Here is a 21,197-nt window from a genome sequence, read left to right as displayed (position 1 = left end):
TGAGAGTGACAGCTCTTTGGATCTCATCTTGAGAGTTGACAGCAACAGATTCCAAATGCAAATAGCACACTTGGAATGAACTCTGGACCTTTTATCTGCTCGTTGTAATTGGGATAATAAGGGAATAACACACACCTGGCCATGGAACAGCTGAGAAGCCAATTGTCCCATGATTTTTGGTCCCTTAACAAGTGGGAGGCACATATACAAACTGTTGTAATTCCTACACCGTTCACCTGATTTGGATGTAAATACCCTCAAATTAAAGCTGACAGTCTGCAGTTAAAGCACATCTTGTTCGTTTCATTTCAAATCCATTGTGGTGGTGTATAGAGCCAAAAATGTTAGAATTGTGTTGATGTCCCAATATTTATGGACCTGACTGTAAGTACATGGTACAGCAGGCACATATCAGGAATATGAAGTGTTAGGTTTATAGATTCTTTCTAGCTATGCAAACCTGTCTTTCTAAAGGTGCTAGTATTCAGTCTATCTATGGCTCCAATCATTTCTGAGCTTCTATCCTGAAAAAAGCATGCATCCAGAAATACTGATCTGCTTAGTTGTTTCTGGTCACTGACTCAGAAAGTGTTGCAGCCAGAGGCTCATTGTGACAGAGAGGCAATTAGCATTTTCAGAAATAGAGGTTAGCCGTGGCAAACCCCATATTTCTAGCAGTCTTCTTTAAAAATAGCTTTCTGTTGACTGTCCCGTGTCTCATTGCCCTAAATCAAACAGTAGCATGAGATTAAGGGCTTAGGTACAGGTAAGAGTTTAATCTCACAGTTCAAGAGCTTTAACCCCACATTGCCAAAAGCCTTCATTTAAATCAGTGTATAACAGCCATTGATTAAATAGGACCTAAACTCAGAAAAATAAAATGAAAATGTTATTGGGAACATCTAGAAATGTTAATTGCACCTAGGTAGAAACCTGAACAATGTACATGTTGTCTGGAATTCCTCTTGAAAAATAGCAGTCTACTTGTGGGGGTGCCTAGGCACTCCTGTGTCTGTAACCTCATAAGCTAGTATATCTGCAAATAAGATCATTTAAGATTCTGCTGCTTCTGACTGCCCATCTTTGGAGATTTTCTAGTCCATTTATCAATGTTTTCCTCCAAGATTCACAAAGTTTTCACCCAAGGTTTATACATTTTTCACCTGTAATTCAATTAAACAAATGTGTGAATTTTGGGTTAAGTCATTGATAACAAACCCCCTTGGAGTAAGATTCAGTGATAGCCCTAATGTGAGGTTTCCTGTTTTCCTTGCTGATGGCTCAGACATGAAGATTTAAAACCCAGCCTATGCCGAGACAGTGTAGAACAAGGAATGATAGCAGTCAGCAATGGGGGAAAAAAAATAATATGTAAGAAGACCAAAATACTGGTGCATTTGTGTGGGCACAGCTTTCAGCTCCTCTAAGGTCTCACATGTAGATGAGCCCCAAATCACCCACATAAATTAGTCATTAGGGCTCTAGTAACATAAAGTGGTATTAAAACCCAAATCAAGCATTTTACTGCAGCTTACCAATTCTCAGATGAAATGGCTGCATTTGTTTTCTTTTTTAGGCTTTCTTTTCTTTATTTTCACCTGGTGATCCTGACAGCAAGTTTGTTATTTCTCAACAGAGCATGCAATCCTGCAGATGTAGTTATTAGACAGGGGTGCTTACAATGGTTAGCTTTTATTCATTTACAGTGGGTCAAGAAAACAATCACCCCCTTTAAAATAATCACATCTTGTTGCTTTGCAGCCTGAAATGAAGACAGACACAGTTTTTGTTTCAGTACAAGGAGAATGACAGGTGCATGGTGTAGCAATCCATGTATGTAGTATGAAGTTCCAAATGGGCAGTGGTAGGCCAGTAGGCAGTGAGGGCAAGCTGCGATGGAGCAAAGCGTAACTCTGCAGTAGAAGGAACCCAGTCCCTGCCTGATGAAAGAGCATGCCGGGCGATGCTCGTCCTGCGCGCGCGCAGAAACGCGTCACACATTGATGAGGTCAGATGCCGAACGTGACCGACCTTGGACATTTTGGAGACTCTGCCAGGCTTCACCACCTATGCTACACATACACAGCACCATCTACTGACGGACCTAGGCTATCTCCTGGTACAGTTACCCAACATCTGGCTATAAGACGTTTTACCTCTTAACTACATGAGCCTGTTTTTAATTTCTAAGACGTGAGTTACTACTTATCTTCTCATTAAACACTTAGAGGCGTTGTGTTCCTTTGTTACAGTTTTTGTTTTATCTAGCTATATTTACTCAGTGCAACTTCTATCATCCATGTAAAAGATATAACACCAACATGTCTGAAAAAAAAATAAAAATCAGAATCACTGAGTTGGAAACAGGCTCACCCCCTTGTGTCATTGTGTCAGTATTTTGTTGAAGCAGCTTTTGGTTTAATTCCAGCCTTTAGTCTGTTGGGATATGTCTCTAACTTTGCACATCTAGACTTTGCAATATTTGCCTACTTTTCATTACAGAACTGCTAAAGTTCAGTTATATTTGATGGTGACCGTTTGTGGACTGCAGTCTTCAAGTCATTCCACAGATTTTCAATGGGGTTTAAGTCTGGGCTCTGACTCGCCCATTCAAGGACATTCTTTTCCTTCACCACTGTGTGGTCATTTTTGCTGTGTGCTTTGGGTCATTGTCATGTTGGAAGGTAATCTTCTTCACATTGATTACTTTCTGGCAGAGGGCAGCAGGTTTTCTTCAAGAATTTGACGATATTTTTCCCCATCCATTTTTCCTTTATCCTGACAAGTGCTCCAGTCCCTGCTGCAGAGAAACTCCCCCATAACAGGATATTACCACCTCCATGCTTTACTGTAGGAATGGTGTTATTTGGATGGTGAGCTGTATTGGATTTCCACCAGACATATCGTTTAGTGTTGAGGCCAAATCATTCAATTTTAGTCCTCTGACCAGAACACCTTTTTCCATGTGGCCTCAGAATCTTCAAGGTGCATTTTGGCAAAGCTCAGTTGTGACTGCATGTGGCCTTCCTTGAGGAGCGGCTTTTTTCTTGCAACCCTCCCATACAAGTCACATTTGTGGAGAATTTGTGATATTGTCACATTTGCACAATGACCACTCATAAATTCCTGCAACTGCTTCAGATTTGCTGTAGGCCTCTTGGTAGAGCTATGACTGTCAGTCACTGCTGTCTGCTCTGCCACCCCCCCAGTTCTCACTGGAGTGCTGGGCTGTGGAGGGGGAGCGAGTTGCTGGCTCAAGCTCTCAGCGGATCGTTGAGAGGCTGAGCCAGGTGCCGGTCTAAGCACCTGGGTGGATCCCAACCATATGGTCGCAATCCTTCCCCAGCCTGCACTGGCTCTGGGACATCAGTCGACAACGGACTTTAGCTGAAAACGGGTCACAGAAGTGCAGAACAAACTGCACTCCTGTGATCCACAGGAGAAGTACAGCCAAACGAGCTGTTGCTGGACTTCTTTAATTCCAAAACCACAAATGTTATATTTTGTAGCTCACCACCCCTTAGATGTGATGGCTGCATTAGTTTTTGTATTTTAAGGCTTTCTTTCCTTTCTTTTTCACCTGATGATCCAGCCAGTAAGTCTGGGGTGTGTACAATGATCAGCTTATATTTATTTACGTAAAACCTTCTTCACAAAAGAAGAAAAAATGTTTGTTGTAACTGCTTATAAAGCATTGGAGTGGCTGTTTTTTTTATTCAATTTGTTAGTGTATTTAAATCTGCTAGTACATCCAACACTTCCCTCCCCCCCAGACTGACAATGCTGCTGTCCAAAGGTGCCCCCTGTGCTCCTTCCTCCAAAGTGGAAGCACTCTAATACAGGAGATGTGTTACTGGCCAGATCACCAGGTGAAAAGAGAAGGGGAAAAACCTACAAAAAGAAAACTAATACAGCACAACATCTATTGATCAGTAAGCTACATTATATTACATTTTTGGTTTTGGGTTTAACCGCTTAAGGACCGCCCTATAGCAGATATACTGCTACAGGGCGGCATCTGTGGGTAGGGGGCGCACGCAAGCTCTTCCTGCACCGCCATTTGTGGCCACAGATGTCAATCATCGGGTCCCGGCCAGTAATTACCCACCGGCGCCCGGTGATTACCAATGATCACCGATGGGAGGAAGACTGTTTTCTTTACAAACAGTCTTCTTCCCTGTCAGCTCGGGCACACTGCTCGGAAGCTATTAGACGGGTGCGTACATCCCGATCAGTTTGCTTACAGTAAAGCACACCCCCCCCCCAGCTCCCTAGTAAAACACTCCCAGCACACAGTTAACCCTTTGATCGCCCCGCACATTAACCCCTTCCTTCCCAATGCCATTAGTACAGTGTCAGTGCTTGTAAAAAAATTCCAGTATCTCTACCGCCATTTTTAAACGCTATAGCTTTCACATAAATTAATGTACACGTATTGGGATTTTTTTTAGCAAAGACATGTCGCAGAACACATTTTGGCCTAAATTTTTTTACTGGCCATATTTAATAGCAAAAAGTCCAAAATATTGTTTTTTTCCCAAAATTGTCAGGTTTTTTTTGCTTATAGCACAAAAAATAAACGCACAGGTGATCAATTACCACCTAAAGAAAGCTCAATTCGTGGGAACAAAAAAGGATGTAAATTTCATTTGGGTGCAGTGTTGCATGAGCGCAATTTTCAGTTAAATTAACGCAGCGCCGTAACGCAAAAAATGGCCTGGTCGGGGGGTTAAATCCTCAGGAGTGGTTAGTACCAATTTAGGTAATACTGCGCAAAGTAGGGGACCTAAAAAGGTTCAAACGATACTGAGTGCAACGCCGGAGCTAAAAGGGTTAATGATGCGCAGAGTGGAAAATGTGCGAAGCAATACTGTGCGGGGAAATATGGCTGAAGGGGTTAAATGCATGTGATTCCCACCACTGTTCCTAAGGGTGATGCCTGGTTCAGTTGGTTGACGGGGGCTCTCGGAAGGTTTGGTGATGCGGTAGCAGACTACATGATCATTTAATGAAGGGTTAAGGAATGTGGTGCAGAGCCTTTGGCAATGAAACAGTTAAAGTGCCCCCCCCCCCCCCATTCTACATTTTGTCAGCCCGGGGGTGGGGGGCATAATGGGAGTGAAAGCGTTAAAAGCCATCATGCGGGGAAAAACAGTTATTCCTTGCCTGTCTTTCCATTGGCAGCGCAGTCTCTCTTTTTGTTACCATGGTGACGAGGCCTTGTCACTGCGCCTGTAACAGGGTGCCTGCATAGAGTCACCTCCACACAAACAATCCTCATTGTAATGCTGAATGTGCGTGGAGCCCTGGTACCCGCCCCGCACAGATCTACATCCTTGACATGCTGCTTGGCCTCAATCCTCGCACCTCCATTGTCCTTCTCCTGGAAATATAGAGCACCAGGATCTAGAATATATACAGTAGAAATATAATGTGTACCATGTCATTATAGTACAGCTCCTACACCCTCAAAGTCCCCAGAGCCATCATGAGGAACTATTGTTTGAACGAGCGGCTTTGTGACAACCTTGTTGGCTAATTACCTGACTAAATAAATGCAGGAAATACAAAATGAGAGCCCATTACCGTATCTGCGCTCACACCAGGCTGAACCGTTCTGTGGAGTCATGTGGCAGCTAATATCCGATTGATATCAAACAGTCCATTTATTGGCATTATCATTTCTCGCCATATTGTGATAAATATTTATGTGACGATTGTTATGAATTTTCTATTCAGTTCTGCATTTTGTACTTAGCAGAGCCATCGATCGATGTACGCCGTTATGCTGACCACGCTCATATAGGTAAGACCGATAGAACAATGGTTTCTATAGAAGAATACTATTTTCAGAAATCAATAACAGTAGACCTGTGCTTTGATCAGTAGGCGATCGTCTTAGTGACAGAAAATTTCCTTTGACCGAATCAATCTTTGGTTGTCACGAATGATCCTTTTTTGAGCAAAGAATTGTTTACAAGGATCAATGATCAATTCATCGTTTATTGTGACAGATTTGACAATTAAGGTTTAAGTTCACCATGCATGATACAATCTGATTGTACAATCTTCTAAAAGTGACAGTAAACAATGTCCTTATTCTCAAGAGATCGTCCATACACATCCTCTACCTAAAGTGAATATTAAAGGCAGATTTTTTTTTCTTAATCACTTGCCTACCAGGCACTTATACTCCCTTCCTGCTCAGGCCAATTTGCAGCTTTAAGCGCTGTTGCACTTTGAATGACGAATGCAACACTGCACCCATATGAATTTTTTATCATTTTTTTTACACAAATAGAGCTTTCTTTTGGTGGTATTTAATCACCACTGGGTGTTTTATTTTTTGCGCTATAAACAAAAAAAGAGCAAAAAATTAAAAAAAGTTTTCTTAAATTTTGCAAATAGGTAATTTTTCTCCTTCACTGATGTGTGTTGATGAGGCTGCACTGATAGACGGCACTGATGAGGTGGCATGGATAGGCAGCTCTGATAGGCTGCACTGATGAGGTTCCACTGATGATGCTGCACTAATATGCAGCAATGGTGGGCACTGATAGGTGGCACTGCTGGGCAACACTGACAGGCAGTGCTGGCTGGCGGCACTGCTGGGCACTGATGGGCGCAACTACTGGGCAGCTCTGATGAGTGGCACTGATGGGGGGCACTGCTGGGCACTGATGGGGGGCACTGGTGGGCAATGATGGGTGGCACTGCTGGGCACTGATGGGCGGCACTGCTGGCAGCACTGATGAGTGGCACTGATGGGCACTGCACTGGTGGGTGGCACTGCTGGGCACTGATCGTCAGTGCAAATCTTTTCTATGACAATTGCTGGTTATCGGCAGTACTTTCCTCATGCTGTGACAGTGTGAGGAAAGTTCTGCCGATAAACCGGCATCTGTATTTACTCCGTGATCTGCTGTGTCATTGGACACAACTGATCATGTGGTAAAAGGCCGTATTACGTGATCAGCTGTGTCCATAAGACACAGCGATCATGGAGATTGCCGGGTACGTGCCGCTGGGGGCACGTGGGAGGGTGCGTTCTGAGAGGACATCATATGACGCCCTCCCAGAACTGGACAACCGTGCTATAGCCATTATTTGGCTATATCACAATTGGCAAGAGGTTAAATAACAATCTCGTTACACTTACCTGCTCTGTGTAATGGTTTCGCACAGAGCAGCCCTGATCCTCCTCTTTGGTTCCCCACTGGCACGCCTGGTCTCTCCCTCCTGCCAAGTGCCCCCACAGCAAGCTGCTTGCTATGGGGGCAGCCAAGCAGGCTCGCTCCCGCGCTACTGCTCTGTGTTTTCATTCACATACAAAAATGGCTCGGCACCGGCCCCCCGCTCTCTCCTCATTGTCTCACTGGCTGTGATTTACAGTAGCAGGAGCCAATGGCTCCCACTGCTGTCTCAGCCAATGAGAAGGGAGAGAATCAGGACAGCCGAAGCTCTTGTGCACATTAGTGGATCATGATGGGGCTCAGGTAAGTATTGGGAGAGGCGGGGGGCTGCTGCACACAGCAGGCTTTTTACCTTCATGCATTGAATACATCAAGGTAAAAAACCTTGAGCCTTTACAACCACTTTAATGGCCATGTAATCTATTACATGGACCATCCTTTCCTTTTCCCCCTCACTTTTATTTTTCTGGAACAAGCAGTGTACGTTACTGCGGTCATGTGTACAGCTCTATGCACACTACAGATCCCATAGTCCATCTCAGGAGTGAGCAAGTGATGGTAGCTACGTTCCTACCTACAGTGGATCATGGAGAATGAACGTAGCTACCCTCTAGCACAGGGATCTCCAAATTTTCTAAACAGAGGGCTGGTTTACTGTCCTTCAGACTTTAGAAGCTCCGGAGTGCCCAGTGGGAGTAGAAAATGTCTCAGCATCAGTAGGAGTAATAAAAAATGACATAGTGCTTGTAATCATTAGAAGAAGGAATAGTGTCTAGTCATTGATATTAGTTGGAGGAACAGTGCCCCATCATTGGTATTAGTGGGAGCAATATTGCACCATCATTGGTATTAGTGGGAGGAATAGTGCCCCATCATTTGTATCAGTGGGATAAATAGTGCCCCATCATTGGTATTAGTGGGTGGAATAGTGCCCCATCATTAATGTAAGTGGGATGAATAGTGCCCCATTATTGGTGTCAGTGGTATAAATAGTGCCCCATAATTGGTATCAGTGGGAGGAACAGTGCCCCATCATTGGTATTACTATGAGGAATAGTGTCCCATCATTGGTATTACTAGGAGGAATAGTGTCCCATCATTGGTATTACTAGGAGGAATAGTGTCCCATCATTGGTATTACTAGGAGGAATAGTGTCCCATCATTGGTATTACTAGGAGGAATAGTGTCCCATCATTGGTATTACTAGGAAGAATAGTGTCCATCATTGCTTTACTAGGAGGAATAGTGTCCATCATTGGTATTACTAGGAGGAATAGTGTCCATCATTGGTATTACTAGGAGGAATAGTGTCCCATCATTGGTATTACTATGAGGAATAGTGTCCCATCATTGGTATTACTAGGAGGAATAGTGTCCCATCATTGGTATTACTAGGAAGAATAGTGTCCATCATTGCTTTACTAAGAGGAATAGTGTCCATCATTGGTATTACTAGGAGGAATAGTGTCCATCATTGGTATTACTAGGAGGAATAGTGTCCCATCATTGGTATTAGTGGGAGGAACAGTGCCCCATCATTGGTGACAGTGGGAGCAACAGTGCACCATCATTGGTGTCAGGGTGAGGAATAGTGCCCCATCATTGGTGTTAGTGTAAGGAATAGTGCCCCATCATTGGTGTCAGGGGGAGAAATAGTCCACCATCATTGGAGTCAGTGGGAGGAATAGTGCCCCATCACTGGTATCAGAGGAAGGAATAGTGCCCCATCCTTGGTATTAGTTGGAGGTATAGTGCCCCATCCTTGGTATTAGTTGGAGGAATAGTACCTAATTGTTTATATCAGCGTGAGTAATTGTGCTCCATCATTGGTGTCAGTGGAAGGAAAAATGCCCCATAGTCGGTGCCAGTGGAAGAAATGATGCCTCCTTGTTGCTGTCAGTGGGAGGAATAGTACCCCAAGGGTAGAGGCAAGCAAAGGGCCGCATTCAGCCCACGTCCACAGTTTGGAGACCACTGATCTAGCAGATCTGAGATTTGGAGGAGGAAGAGAGGAAGACAGGGCAGATTCTGCTCTGATCAGCAGGGGATCAACTCACAGTTCCTCTGCTGATCAGAGCAGGTCAGGTGGATACAGATTTGTGTCCGCTCAGTTTCTGCAGAGTGGACACAGACAGAGCTTGCTCTGCTCTATAGGTGGTCGGTGTAAATGGACAGTGGAGTCCTCCAATCTGACTGGATTGGACCCAGATGTAGGTGGGTAGGTGATGGACACAAGTTTTTTACACTCGCCTGTCCATAGGAATGAATGGAACTTCTGATCCGGTCCACCTGAAAAACAGATAGGTGGACCTGATCTGATTGCCAGTGTGAAAGGGGCTTAAAGAATACATTCTTGAATAGCTTTCCAATCAGGTCTATCTTTCAGTCTATCAGGCAGACCTGATTGACAGCTCCATGCAGCCTTATGAGCAGGCAGATGTAAATGGACTTGTGTCTGTTTACACCCACCTGCCTCCGGGTTCATCCAGATCCGAAAAAGAAAAAAATGGAAAAGGACTGGGTCCTGTTCCATTGTTCTGGACCGAAATTCCTCTTCCTCTGGATCAACTGTGGGTATAGGATTATAACTTTTATTTTTTAATGGTTGAACTGGATGGACTTTTGTCTTTTTTCAGCCAGACTAACTATGTAACTATGAAATGTAACAGATCAGAGGTAGTCTAATGTAAACAGACACAAGGCGACTGATATCAGGCGAGGGTTAATTTACTAAAACTGGAAAGAGCAAAGTCTGGTGCAGCTGTTCAAAGAAACCAATCCGCTTCCATTTTTTTTAGTCAAAGCTTACAGTAAATGGACAAGCTGAAGCTAGAAGCTGGTTGGCTGCCATGCACAGCTGCACCAAATTTTGCACCCTCTAGTTTTAGTAAATCAACCCCAAACTGTCAAAGAACTGACATCCATATAATTTGGCTCTGATTCAGCAAGGGATCTGCTCAGGGATCCAGGCTGATCAGAGTGGACCCCGCTCCTTATGAAAGAGCCCTAATGGTGGCCATATATCATGTAACAGTCTGATCAAACAATTTGTCACAGAATCAGATAATACTATCAGATCTACAAATTATAGAAAAGACATATAATTTGTCCTCAATCAATATAATCAAAATTATTCTGATTGGTCTAGATGGAAAATGGAATCATAGAAAAGTAGACAATTCATTATTGTTCATTAAGGGTATGGCACATCAATCTTTTCGAACCTGTGATCATATTTGTGATCAGACAGTAAATCCATCAATAATATGATCGTTTATAAAATTGTTCTGTGTATGGCCACCATTAGAACTAACAACAAGTACTGTAAGGGCCTGTCTAGTTGTATACATATTGATTGGATGGGTTAGGTAGGTCCTAATATTACATCGTTTTTGATAATAAAAAATGAACTGTACAAAGATTGTATGATTAAATTGTAACAGGTATAGTGACCTTTAGAAACATATCCAGATTCCTCTGTTCAGTGTGATGAACTGAATTTAGGAATTTATTATACTGTAGTTGATACACTCCACAAAATTAGTGCATATGATACATATAATTGGTACTAGCAAAATATAGGGATAGTGATTAAAGTAGTGTAGAGCTATAGGCAAAACTTTTTTTCCATTTTGGACAGAGTACAGGAGGGTTATAACCCCTGTCAGATTTTTTTAATTCATCTGTGTCCCAATTGGGGAGATTTACCTTCACTTCCTGTCCCATAGCCAAACAAGATATGAGAGGAAATCCCTCCAGGTCGCCAGAACTAGTGTGCCCATTGGAAAATTTCCCCTCTATTACTTTCTGGGGACAACCCAAATTTGGGGTTTTCTTTTACATTCATTTTCAATGATAATGGTAAATAGAGAGGGAAAATCTCCTTAACGGGGGCACAGACAGCTATAAAAACTGACATATTTTCTAATCCCTCTTCACTCTATCCAAAACGAAGCAAAACAAATTAAAAAAAAAAGGTTTTGCCTTTAGTTATACTGTAACCTTTTCATGCCCTGATGAAGTTCGTGACTCGTGACGTAACGCGTAGGTGGCGTCATTCCGGTACTGACGGCAGCCGTCATCTTGGTACTCTCAACCTCATACACCCTGTACTGTTTGATACAGTGATTGCCTGTTTGGGTCTGCAGACCCGTTTTACACATGACATCGGTGAGATGTATATGCCATGGAGAGGCATATTACTGAGATCCATCTGGTATGAGTTCATCAGTCTGTGTATATGCCTTTTGACCCCTTGCGGGTCGCAGTTAGAAGGTGAGCGCGCACGCTAGCTGGTGAAGGATTGCCCGTTTGTTGTGGTCACTGATGTTTCACGGCTTGTGCTAAAGATTCACTGTTTGCACTTTTGTGACTATTTGTTCTGTGCAGGGGTGGACTGACCATTTGGAAATTCGGGCACTGCCTGAGGGCCCGGGGTCAGTAGGGGGCCCCATGAGATGCCCCTGGTACCTTTTTCATAGGCTTTTTTGAGTTTGGGCAAGGACACAGGGGCCCCATGATCCCCTATTGCCCGGGGGCCCCATGAGTTGTCAGTCCGCCCCTGGTTCTGTGTCACATTTTTGCCATTTGACATTATATGTTTCAATTTGTTCATGTATTTATTTATCTACTGATCACTTTTTTCATTTGATGATTTTAGCGCTTACATTATATTTATATTTTTCGGTCACATTTTATCTTTGTTGTTATTTGATACATTTATTGTTGCTTCTACACCCACTGGTTTAACATTGATTATATGGGTTGTTCACTTATCACATTGCACATTATCTATATGTTTTTTATGTTGATCGATCATTCACTTTATGATTAAGTAGCGCAGCACCATTTCATATACATTTTTGTTTCTCACTACTTGATTATAGTTAGGTGTTTGCAGCCACTTAGTGGAGTTTTTGTTTCATCTGGCAGCGCAGGAGGTTTCTCTCTCCCCAAACTTTTCACGCTTGTGCCTCCTGGCCCTTTAAGGGGTTTGAGACGCCGGGAGGCGGGGCAGGGTTTTAGGGTCACGTGACCACCGTGATTTGCTATCACAGTGGTCTTATGATCGGAAAAGGTCCCGATCGCAAGGGGAGATCGGGACCTTTATGTGAGACACCGACATATGTGCTGGGAGCGTGCAGGGCGCGCGCTCTCAGCACATATGTGTTTTCAAATGGTACGCAAATATGCAGCTGCTCGGCGTCAAGGCCCAGCTGCAGAGAGGCCGCATATTTGCGTACGGTCGGGATCAAGGGGTTAAGAATGTATAAAGTTATTCAATAATTCATAGAAGGGGAGTTGCACAATAACCCATACGGACATATGAAAATTCACCATACTGAGGTCAAACTAGTACAAGATGATTTCTGATTGGGTATTATGTGTTTTCATACTTAGAGGGATGCATGGGCTGTATTACTGACCTCCTTCTGAAAATGCTATCTGCCTGCCTGTTATGGTGATCCTCTCACTTCAGTACTTTCTAAATCACTGTCCTGGAACAAGTAAGCCCACCAGAGCTTTCACGGGAAAAAAAATCAACTCTTTATCTACATACAAGTTCGCATTGACGCCATAGGATCAGCATGACATCCAGACAACTAGCATTTTCAGAAGGCAAGGCCGATAGTGGCATTTATTAAATAATGCTACAGGGCGACAGGGGTGCGCAATATCACCTATATTTATACGTGATTTTGCAGTTCCGGGTAGACTATCCGCGCCGCCATTTGTGGCTTTATCTGTCAGTCACCAGGTCCCGGCCGATGATTACTCACCAGCACCCGGTGATCGCCGAGTATTACCGATGGGGGAGAGAACTGTGAGCTCCTGCACACTGCTTTGTATGGCTCTACGTAGCAGAGCCATACAAAGCAGAGTGCTTACAGTGGAAAGCACACACTCAGCCTCGTAGTAAAACACACCCAGCACACAGTTAACCTTTTGATCGCCCCAGATGTTAACCCCTTCCTGCCCAGTGCCATTAGTACAGTCAGTGCTTTTTATTAGCACTGAACACTGTATTGGTTTCACTGGGGAGGTCAGTGCCACCAAGTCAGTTTCCCCCAGTCTCAGAATGCCCGCCGCAGTCCCGCTAAAAGTCGCTGACCGCCGATATTACTAGTTAAAAAAATAAATAAATTGAAGTATCTATACCGCCATTTGTAAACGCTATGACTTTCACATAAACCAATTAATTTACACGTATTGGGATTTTTTTTTTAGTAAAGACATGTAGCAAAATACATTTTGGCCTAAATTTATGACGAAATTTGATTTTTTAAAATACATTTACTGGACATGTTAAATAGCAAAAAGTCAAAAATATTGTTTTTTTCTCAAAATTGTCGGTCTTTTTTCTTTATAGCACAAAAAATTAAAAATGCACAGGCGTCACATACCACTGAAAGAAAGCTCTATTCATGGGAAAAAAGGACGTAAATTTAATTTGGGTTCAGCGTTGCATGACTGTGCAATTGTCATTTAAAGTACCGCAGCGCCGTATTGCAAAAAATGGCCTGGTCAGGAAGGGGGGTAAATCCTCTGGAGGGCAAGTGGTTAACCACATGCCGCCCAGCCACTGTATAAATATGGCGGCAGGGCGGCACGGGCAGGCAAAATCACGTTTTAAAACGTGTGTTTTGTAAACAAGTAGGGGGCGCGCGCGAGGCGCACCGCCGCCCTAACTGTCCCACCGATCACAGCCGCGGATGTCAGTCGCCGGGTCTCAGTCGTTACCGGCTATGTCCCGGCGATCGGCGGCAATCGCTGACAAAGAGCACAGCTGCAGTAGCTGTGCTTTCTGTCAGTTCCCTGACAGCTCCAGGACAAGCTGATCGGGACAGAAGAGTTTCTCTCTCCCGATCAGCAGTGTCCCCTGCAGTACACACCCCCACCCCCCAGTAAAACACTCTCCCTCACACAGATAACCCTTCCCTGAAAAATAAACTTAACCCCTTCCTCCCCAGTGCCATTAGTACAGTGTCAGTGTTTTTTTTTTTTGCACTGATCACTGTATTGGTGTCACTGGGGATGTCAGTGACCCCAAGTCAGTACCCCCCAATGTCAGAATGTCCGCCGCAGTCCCGCCATAAGCCGCTGATCGCCGCCATAAGTCGCTGATCGCCGCAATTATTAGTATAAAAAAAACCTAAAAATCCCAGTATCTTTCCCGCCATTTGTAAACGCTATAACTTTCACGTAAACCAATTAATTTACACGTATTGGGATTTTTTTTTAGCAAAGACATGTCGCAGAATGCATTTTGGCAGAAATTTATGACTAAATTTGATTTTTAAATTTTTTTTTTACTGGACATGTTTTATAGCAAAAAGTCCAAATATTGTTTTTTTTTCCTCAAAATTGTCAGCCTTTTTTTTTTTAGCGCAAAAAATAAAAACCGCACAGGCGATCAAATACCACCGACAGCTCAATTTGTGGGAAAAAAAAGGATGTAAATTTCATTTATGTACCGTATTGCATGACCGCGCAATTGTCCGTTAAACTAGCGCAGCGCTGTATAGCAAAAAAAATGGCGTAAATTGCAGTATCTATACCATAGTTTGTAGACGCTATAACTTCCACACAAAGCAATCAATATACACTTATTGGGATTTTTTTTACCAAAAACATGGAGCAGAATACATTTTGGCCTAAATTTATAACCAACTTTGAGTTTACTATATATTTTTTATAGCTGAAAGTAAAAAATATTGTTTTTCTTCAAAATTTTTGGCCTTTTTTTGTTTATAGCACAGGTGATCAAATACCACCGAAAGAAAGTTCTATTTCTGTGAAAAAATGGATGTAAATTTCGTTTGGGTGCAGTGTTGCATGACCGCGCAATTGTCAGTTGAATTAGTGCAGCGCCGAGTAGCAAAAAGAGGCCTGGACATTAAGGGGGGTAAATCCTCAGGAAGGCAAGTGGTTAACTGATGTGACATATTATTTATTTATTTATTACAGGTACTTATATAGCGGCTTCAGTTTCTGCAGCACTTTTAGATATATATTGTACATTCACATCAGTCCCTGACCCTCAAGGAGTGTACAATCTAAGGTCCCTAACTTACATTCATACATACACATACTAGGGCTAATTTAGACAGGAGCCAATGAACTTACCAGCATGTCTTTGGAGTGTGGGAGGAAACCGGAGTACCCGGAGGAAACCCACATGGAGAACATGCAAACTCCAGGCAGGTGGTGCCGTGGCTGGGACTCGAACCAACGACCCTAGTACTGCCAGGCGGAAGTGCTAAGCATTTAACCACTGTGCTGCCTGTATTAACCCTTGGCACATTTACATCAAGTATTGAACTAATCACATATCAATGAGACGTAGCTCTTCGCAGTACAGTCATAGACATGCATTGCAAGAACAGGTTTTAGGTGAAATCCAAACACAGCAAGAACGCACATCTATTAGGGTACAAGCACACTGGACATTAAAAACAACTGCTCTGGACCTTTTATTTCTGGCAGCAAAAAAAACATGACGCTGGTAAACATGTATACATCTACCCGCATCAAGTGTTTGGGTGTTTATTTAAATAAATATTATAATATCTCATTTATTCTGGCCATTGAAATGAAACAGACACCCAAGCATTAAATAAATGAATGCGCGTTTACACATGTTTACATGTGCTTTTGCTGCGTTTGGTGTTTTACTGTCAAAACACTCCTTTGCTGAACGTGATTCTTCTGCGTTCAGGACAATGCATCCTATTTATTATGCTCCCTGTACACAGATCAACTGACAAACAAAAGTGTTAAATAAAAAAAAAAATTGTATGTGCCGCTTGCTTTAAAACCCTCATTTATTTAATTGGAACATTTTCAAGCTTTGTTTCAATCTGCAAAAAAAAAAAAAAATTAATTTGAGCAAAAATGTTAATCCAGTTCTTTCGAACAACCAGAAACCGAAGGAAAAAATTGCGCAACCTAGCCAAAATATTAGCCTCACAGCCTTCAGTTTTAGGCTCCGTTCACATATATGTGTTTGATGCTTTCTCCAGTGCTTTTGGCAGTTTCTTTTGTGTTTTTCTACATGCGTTTTTGATGTGTTTTTACTGCAATTTGCGTTTTGTTCAGCTTCTTTTTTTTTTTTGTTAAAGTGGAATTTTTTTTTTGTTGCTGGACAGAATAAAAATGCAAAATGCAAAAACGAGGCAAAAATGCACTACCATGCATTTCAGCAGATTCTCCATTGAACTCTATTGTAGCCAAAACGCTGCTTTTTGCTTTTAAAATGTCTCTGACCCTTTCCAAAAACGCAACAGCTCAAAAAAGCCTAGATGGGAACATGTTCCATAGGAAACCATGTTAAATGGACTGTAGTGCGTTTCTGTAAGAAGCAGGGGCGGACTGACCATTTGGAAACTCGGGCACTGCCCGAGGGCCTGGGGTCAGTAGGGGGCCCCATGAGATGCCCCTGGTACCTTTTTCATAGGCTTTTTTGAGTTTGGGCAAGGACACAGGGGCCCCATGATCCCCTATTGCCCGGGGCCCCATTAGTTGTCAGTCCGCCCCTGGTAAGAAGCACTAAAAAACGCATTGCTGTGAACAGAGCTTTAAAGTTTATTTAGCCCAGATGCAGATATTTCATCAAATCTTTTACCCCTGGTCAGTGGTGCTGCCCTAGGCAACACAAAAATCGTCTGCCCCCACAGACACCGGCCAACAACACCCCCCCCTTCCCCCTCCGCAGAGAGAGCCTGACATTGACCAACAATATCCCTGCCCCCCACCTGTGAGAGCCTTCCATTATCCCCCCCTCTGGTGATAGAAAGAAAGACACCCATCTTCACAGCTCCGGACATCCCTGGGAATGAGAGTCATGCTCTACGTACACCATCAAGCAACCCGCAGCTTCTCTTGGTTCCCTCCTGGTTCCCATGGCGCGTTTGTCCTTTCTTCCATCTCTTCTTCTGGGGGGAGGTGCTGCCCCCCTGATAAATGCCGCCCTAGGCAAGTACCTTGTTTGCCTTGTGGTAAATACACCCCTGCCCCTGGTTCACACTAGCCCTGCGGCTGTGGGCTGGTTGCAGATGCAGGAATCGCACCTGTTCCTGCAACCAGCTGCATCGCATTTCTCTTGTGAGACGGGGGAGTCATTCCACTACGTATCTCACCCCGCAATCTGATCACGGTTGCAGGAACCACACGGAAACCGCATGGCCAAAAAGACCATGAAGTTTGTGTGCGGATGCATTTTGAAAAAGATGCATGCACCTTTTCCTTGCTTGAAACACAGACACAGCAGCCCATGTAAATGAATGGGGCTGACATACCCGTACAAACATGGCCAAAACTGCCCACACTAGTGTGAACCGGGCCTTAATGTTTTTTCATTTTCTACCTGCATTTGTGTCTTTTTTTAATGTAAAAATGAATGAACACTTGCAATGTTGTTGAAACGGTTATTTATTATGCTCACTAAGATTAACTGACAAACAAAAGTGATAAATAAAAAGACAAAAAATTGTATACTGTTCGTATAGGATTCTAACTTTTTTTTTTTTAATGGTTGAACTGGATGGACATTTGTCTTTTTTCAGCCAGACTAACTATGTAACTATGTATACGCTGCATGCTTTAAAAGCCATATTTATTGGATTGGAAATTCTCCACCTTTTGTTTCAGTTTGCAGTAAAAAATTAAAATAATTCTAGATTGATTTGAGCCAAAATGTGAATCCAGTCCCGTCCAGGGGCAGACTGACCATTTGGGCCCGGGGTCAGTAGGGGGCCCCATGAGATGCCCCTGGTACCTTTTTCATAGGCTTTTTTGAGTTTGGGCAAGGACACAGGGGCCCCATGATCCCCTATTGCCTGGGGGCCCCAAGAGTTGTCAGTCCGCCCCTGGTCCCATCAAACAAATAGAAAATGGATCAAAAAAATTGCGCAACCTAGCCAAAATATTAGCAGCACAGCCTTCAGTTCTATAGTTTATTTAGCCCTGATGAAGATATTTAATCAAATCCAGGGCTTTTATTCAGTGGGAACGCAGTTCCGGCACCTTCAGCACTTGACATGTGTAATGACAAGGGGTCCCGGGATGTTCTGGTTAGTCTATTGATGCTGGCTGTTGAGGGATCTCTTGTTGCTGGAGAAGATCTGTATTTGCGGAGGGGGTCTTTTGTTGCTGGTGGGGGATCTGTTGTTGCTGGGGATGGGTCTTATGTTGCCGTACAGTAGCTGATACTGAGCGCTGTTGGTATAAAGCCAAATTGATAGTGACCAGTTCAGTATTAAAAATGAGCAAAGATTGTCTTATGTTGCCAGGTGGTCAATTGTTGCTTGGATGGATCTATTGTTGCTGGGGATGGGTCTTATGTTCCCGGGTGGTCAATTGTTGCTTGGAGGGATCTATTGTTGCTGGGGATGGGTCTTATGTTGCCGGGTGGTCAATTGTTGCTGGGGATGGGTCTTATGTTGCTGGGTGGTCAATTGTTGCTTGGAGGGATCTATTGTTGCTGGGGATGGGTCTTATGTTGTCGGGTGCTCAATTGTTGCTTTGAGGGATCTATTGTTGCTAGGGGTGGGTCTTATGTTGCCGGGTGGTCAGTTGTTGCTTTGAGGGATCTATTGTTGCTGGGGATAGGTCTTATGTTGCCGGGTGGTCAATTGTTGCTGGGGATGGGTCTTATGTTGCTGGGTGGTCAATTGTTGCTTGGATGGATCTATTGTTGCTGTTGGATGAGTCTTATGTTTCCGGGTGGTCAATTGTTGCTTGGAGGGATCTATTGTTGCTGTGGAAGGGTCTTATGTTCCCGGGTGGTCAATTGTTGCTTGGAGGGATCTATTGTTGCTGGGAATGGGTCTTATGTTCCCGGGTGGTCAATTGTTGCTTGGAGGGATCTATTGTTGCTGGGGATGGGTCTTATGTTGCCGGGTGGTCAATTGTTGCTTGGAGGAATCTATTGTTGCTGGGGATGGGTCTTATGTTGCCGGGTGGTCAATTGTTGCTTGAAGGGATCTATTGTTGCTGGGGATGGGTCTTATGTTGCTGGGTGGTCAATTGTTGCTTGGATGGATCTATTGATGCTGGTGATGAGTCTTCTGTTGCCGGGTGGTCAGTTGTTGCTTGGGGGGATCTATTGTTGCTGCGGATGGGTCTTATTTTCCCGGGTGGTCAATTGTTGCTTAGAGGGATCTATTGCTGCTGGGGATGGGTCTTATGTTCCCGGGTGGTCAATTGTTGCTTGGAAGGATCTATTATTGCTGGGGATGGGTCTTTTGTTGCTGGGTGGTCAATTGTTGCTTGGAGGGATCTATTGATGCTGGGGGTGGGTCTTATGTTGCCGTTTGGTCAATTGTTGCTTGGAGGGATCTATTGTTGCTGGGGATGGGTCTTATGTTCCCGGGTGGTCAATTGTTGCTTGGAGGGATCTATTGTTGCTGGGGATGGGTCTTATGTTGCCATGGTCAGTTTTTGCTTGGGTGGATCTATTGTTGCTGCGGATGGGTCTTATGTTCCCGGGTGGTCAATTGTTGCTTGGAGGGATCTATTGTTGCTGGGGGTGGGTCTTAGGTTTCCGGGTGGTCAATTGTTGCTTGGAGGGATCTATTGTTGCTGGAGATGGGTCTTATGTTGCCGGGTGGTCAGTTGTTGCTTCAAGGGATCTATTGTTGCTGCGGATGAGTATTATGCTGCCGGGTGGTCAATTGTTGCTTGGAGGGATCTATTGTTGCTGCAGGGGTATTTTGTTGTAGGGGGTACATTTTTGGTGGTGCTTGGAGGTGACTTGAAAGGGGGGAGTTCTTGCACCTATTCTCTGAGAAAAAACGCCCTGATCAAATCTGTTATTGTTTTTTCATGATCTACCTGCGTTTGTGTCTTTTTGAATATAAAAATCAAGGAACAGTTGTGATGTTGTTGAAACTCCTATTTATTATGCTCCCTGTTTACTAAGATTAACTGACAAACAAAAGCAATAAATAAAAACATAAAAAATTGCATAAGCCGCATGCTTTAAAAGCCATATTTATTTGATTGGCAATTTTCCAATTTGCAATCAAAAAAGAAAATAATTCTAGATTGATTTGAGCCAAAATGTTAATCCAGTCCCATCAAACCATAAGAAAACGGGGGGGGGGGGGGGGGGGGAATTGCACAACCGAGCCAAAATACTAGCCACACAGCCTTCAGTTTTATAGTTTATTTAGCCCTGATGCAGATATTTAATCAAATCCATTTTAGTTTTTTTTTTTCATTTTCTACCTGCATTTGTTTATTTTTTTTATTTAAAAATTAAAAATCAAGGAACAGTTGTGATGTTGAAACTGCTATTTATTATGCTTGTTGTTCGCTGAGATTATTTGACAGCCGAAAGCCAGAAAAAAAAGTATATTCAGCATGCATGTAAACCCACATATATTTGATTGGAAATTTTCCAACCTTTGCTTCAATCTGCAAGAAGAAAAAAACAAAAAAGATAATTCTTGATTGATTTAAGCCAAAATGTTAATCCAGTCGTCGATCAGACAACAGAAAAAAAATATGCAGATATTTATTATTATTATTATTATTATTTTTATACAGGATTTATATAGCACCAACAGTTTGCTCAGCGCTTTACAATATTTCATCCAATTTATTTACTTTTTTTTTTTTCATTTTCTACCTGCTTTTTTTTTTCATTTAAAAATCAAGGAATAGTTGTGGAACAGAAACGCTAAATTATGTAGAGCACTCAGCAAACTGTTGGCACTATATAAATCCTGCATCATAATAATAATAATAATAATAATAAAAAGAAAAAAAACATGTGTGCCACTTGCTTTAAAACCCTTATTTATTTGATCTTCCCACCTTTGTTTTAATCTGCAAAAAAAAAATCCTGTAAAATAATTCTTGATTATTATTATTATTATTATTATTAATAATAATAATAATAATAATAATTAAAAAAAAAAGAATAAAATGTGTGAGCCACATGCTTTAAAACCCTTATATATTTGATTTTCCAACCTTTGTTTTAATCTGCAAAAAAG

This window comes from Staurois parvus, unplaced genomic scaffold (genome assembly GCF_062004578.1).
Source record: "Staurois parvus isolate SC_StPar_1 unplaced genomic scaffold, SC_StPar_1.0 ptg000154l, whole genome shotgun sequence".
In the NCBI taxonomy this organism is placed as follows: Eukaryota; Metazoa; Chordata; class Amphibia; order Anura; family Ranidae; genus Staurois; species Staurois parvus.
Note: the sequence above shows the minus strand (reverse complement) of the source record.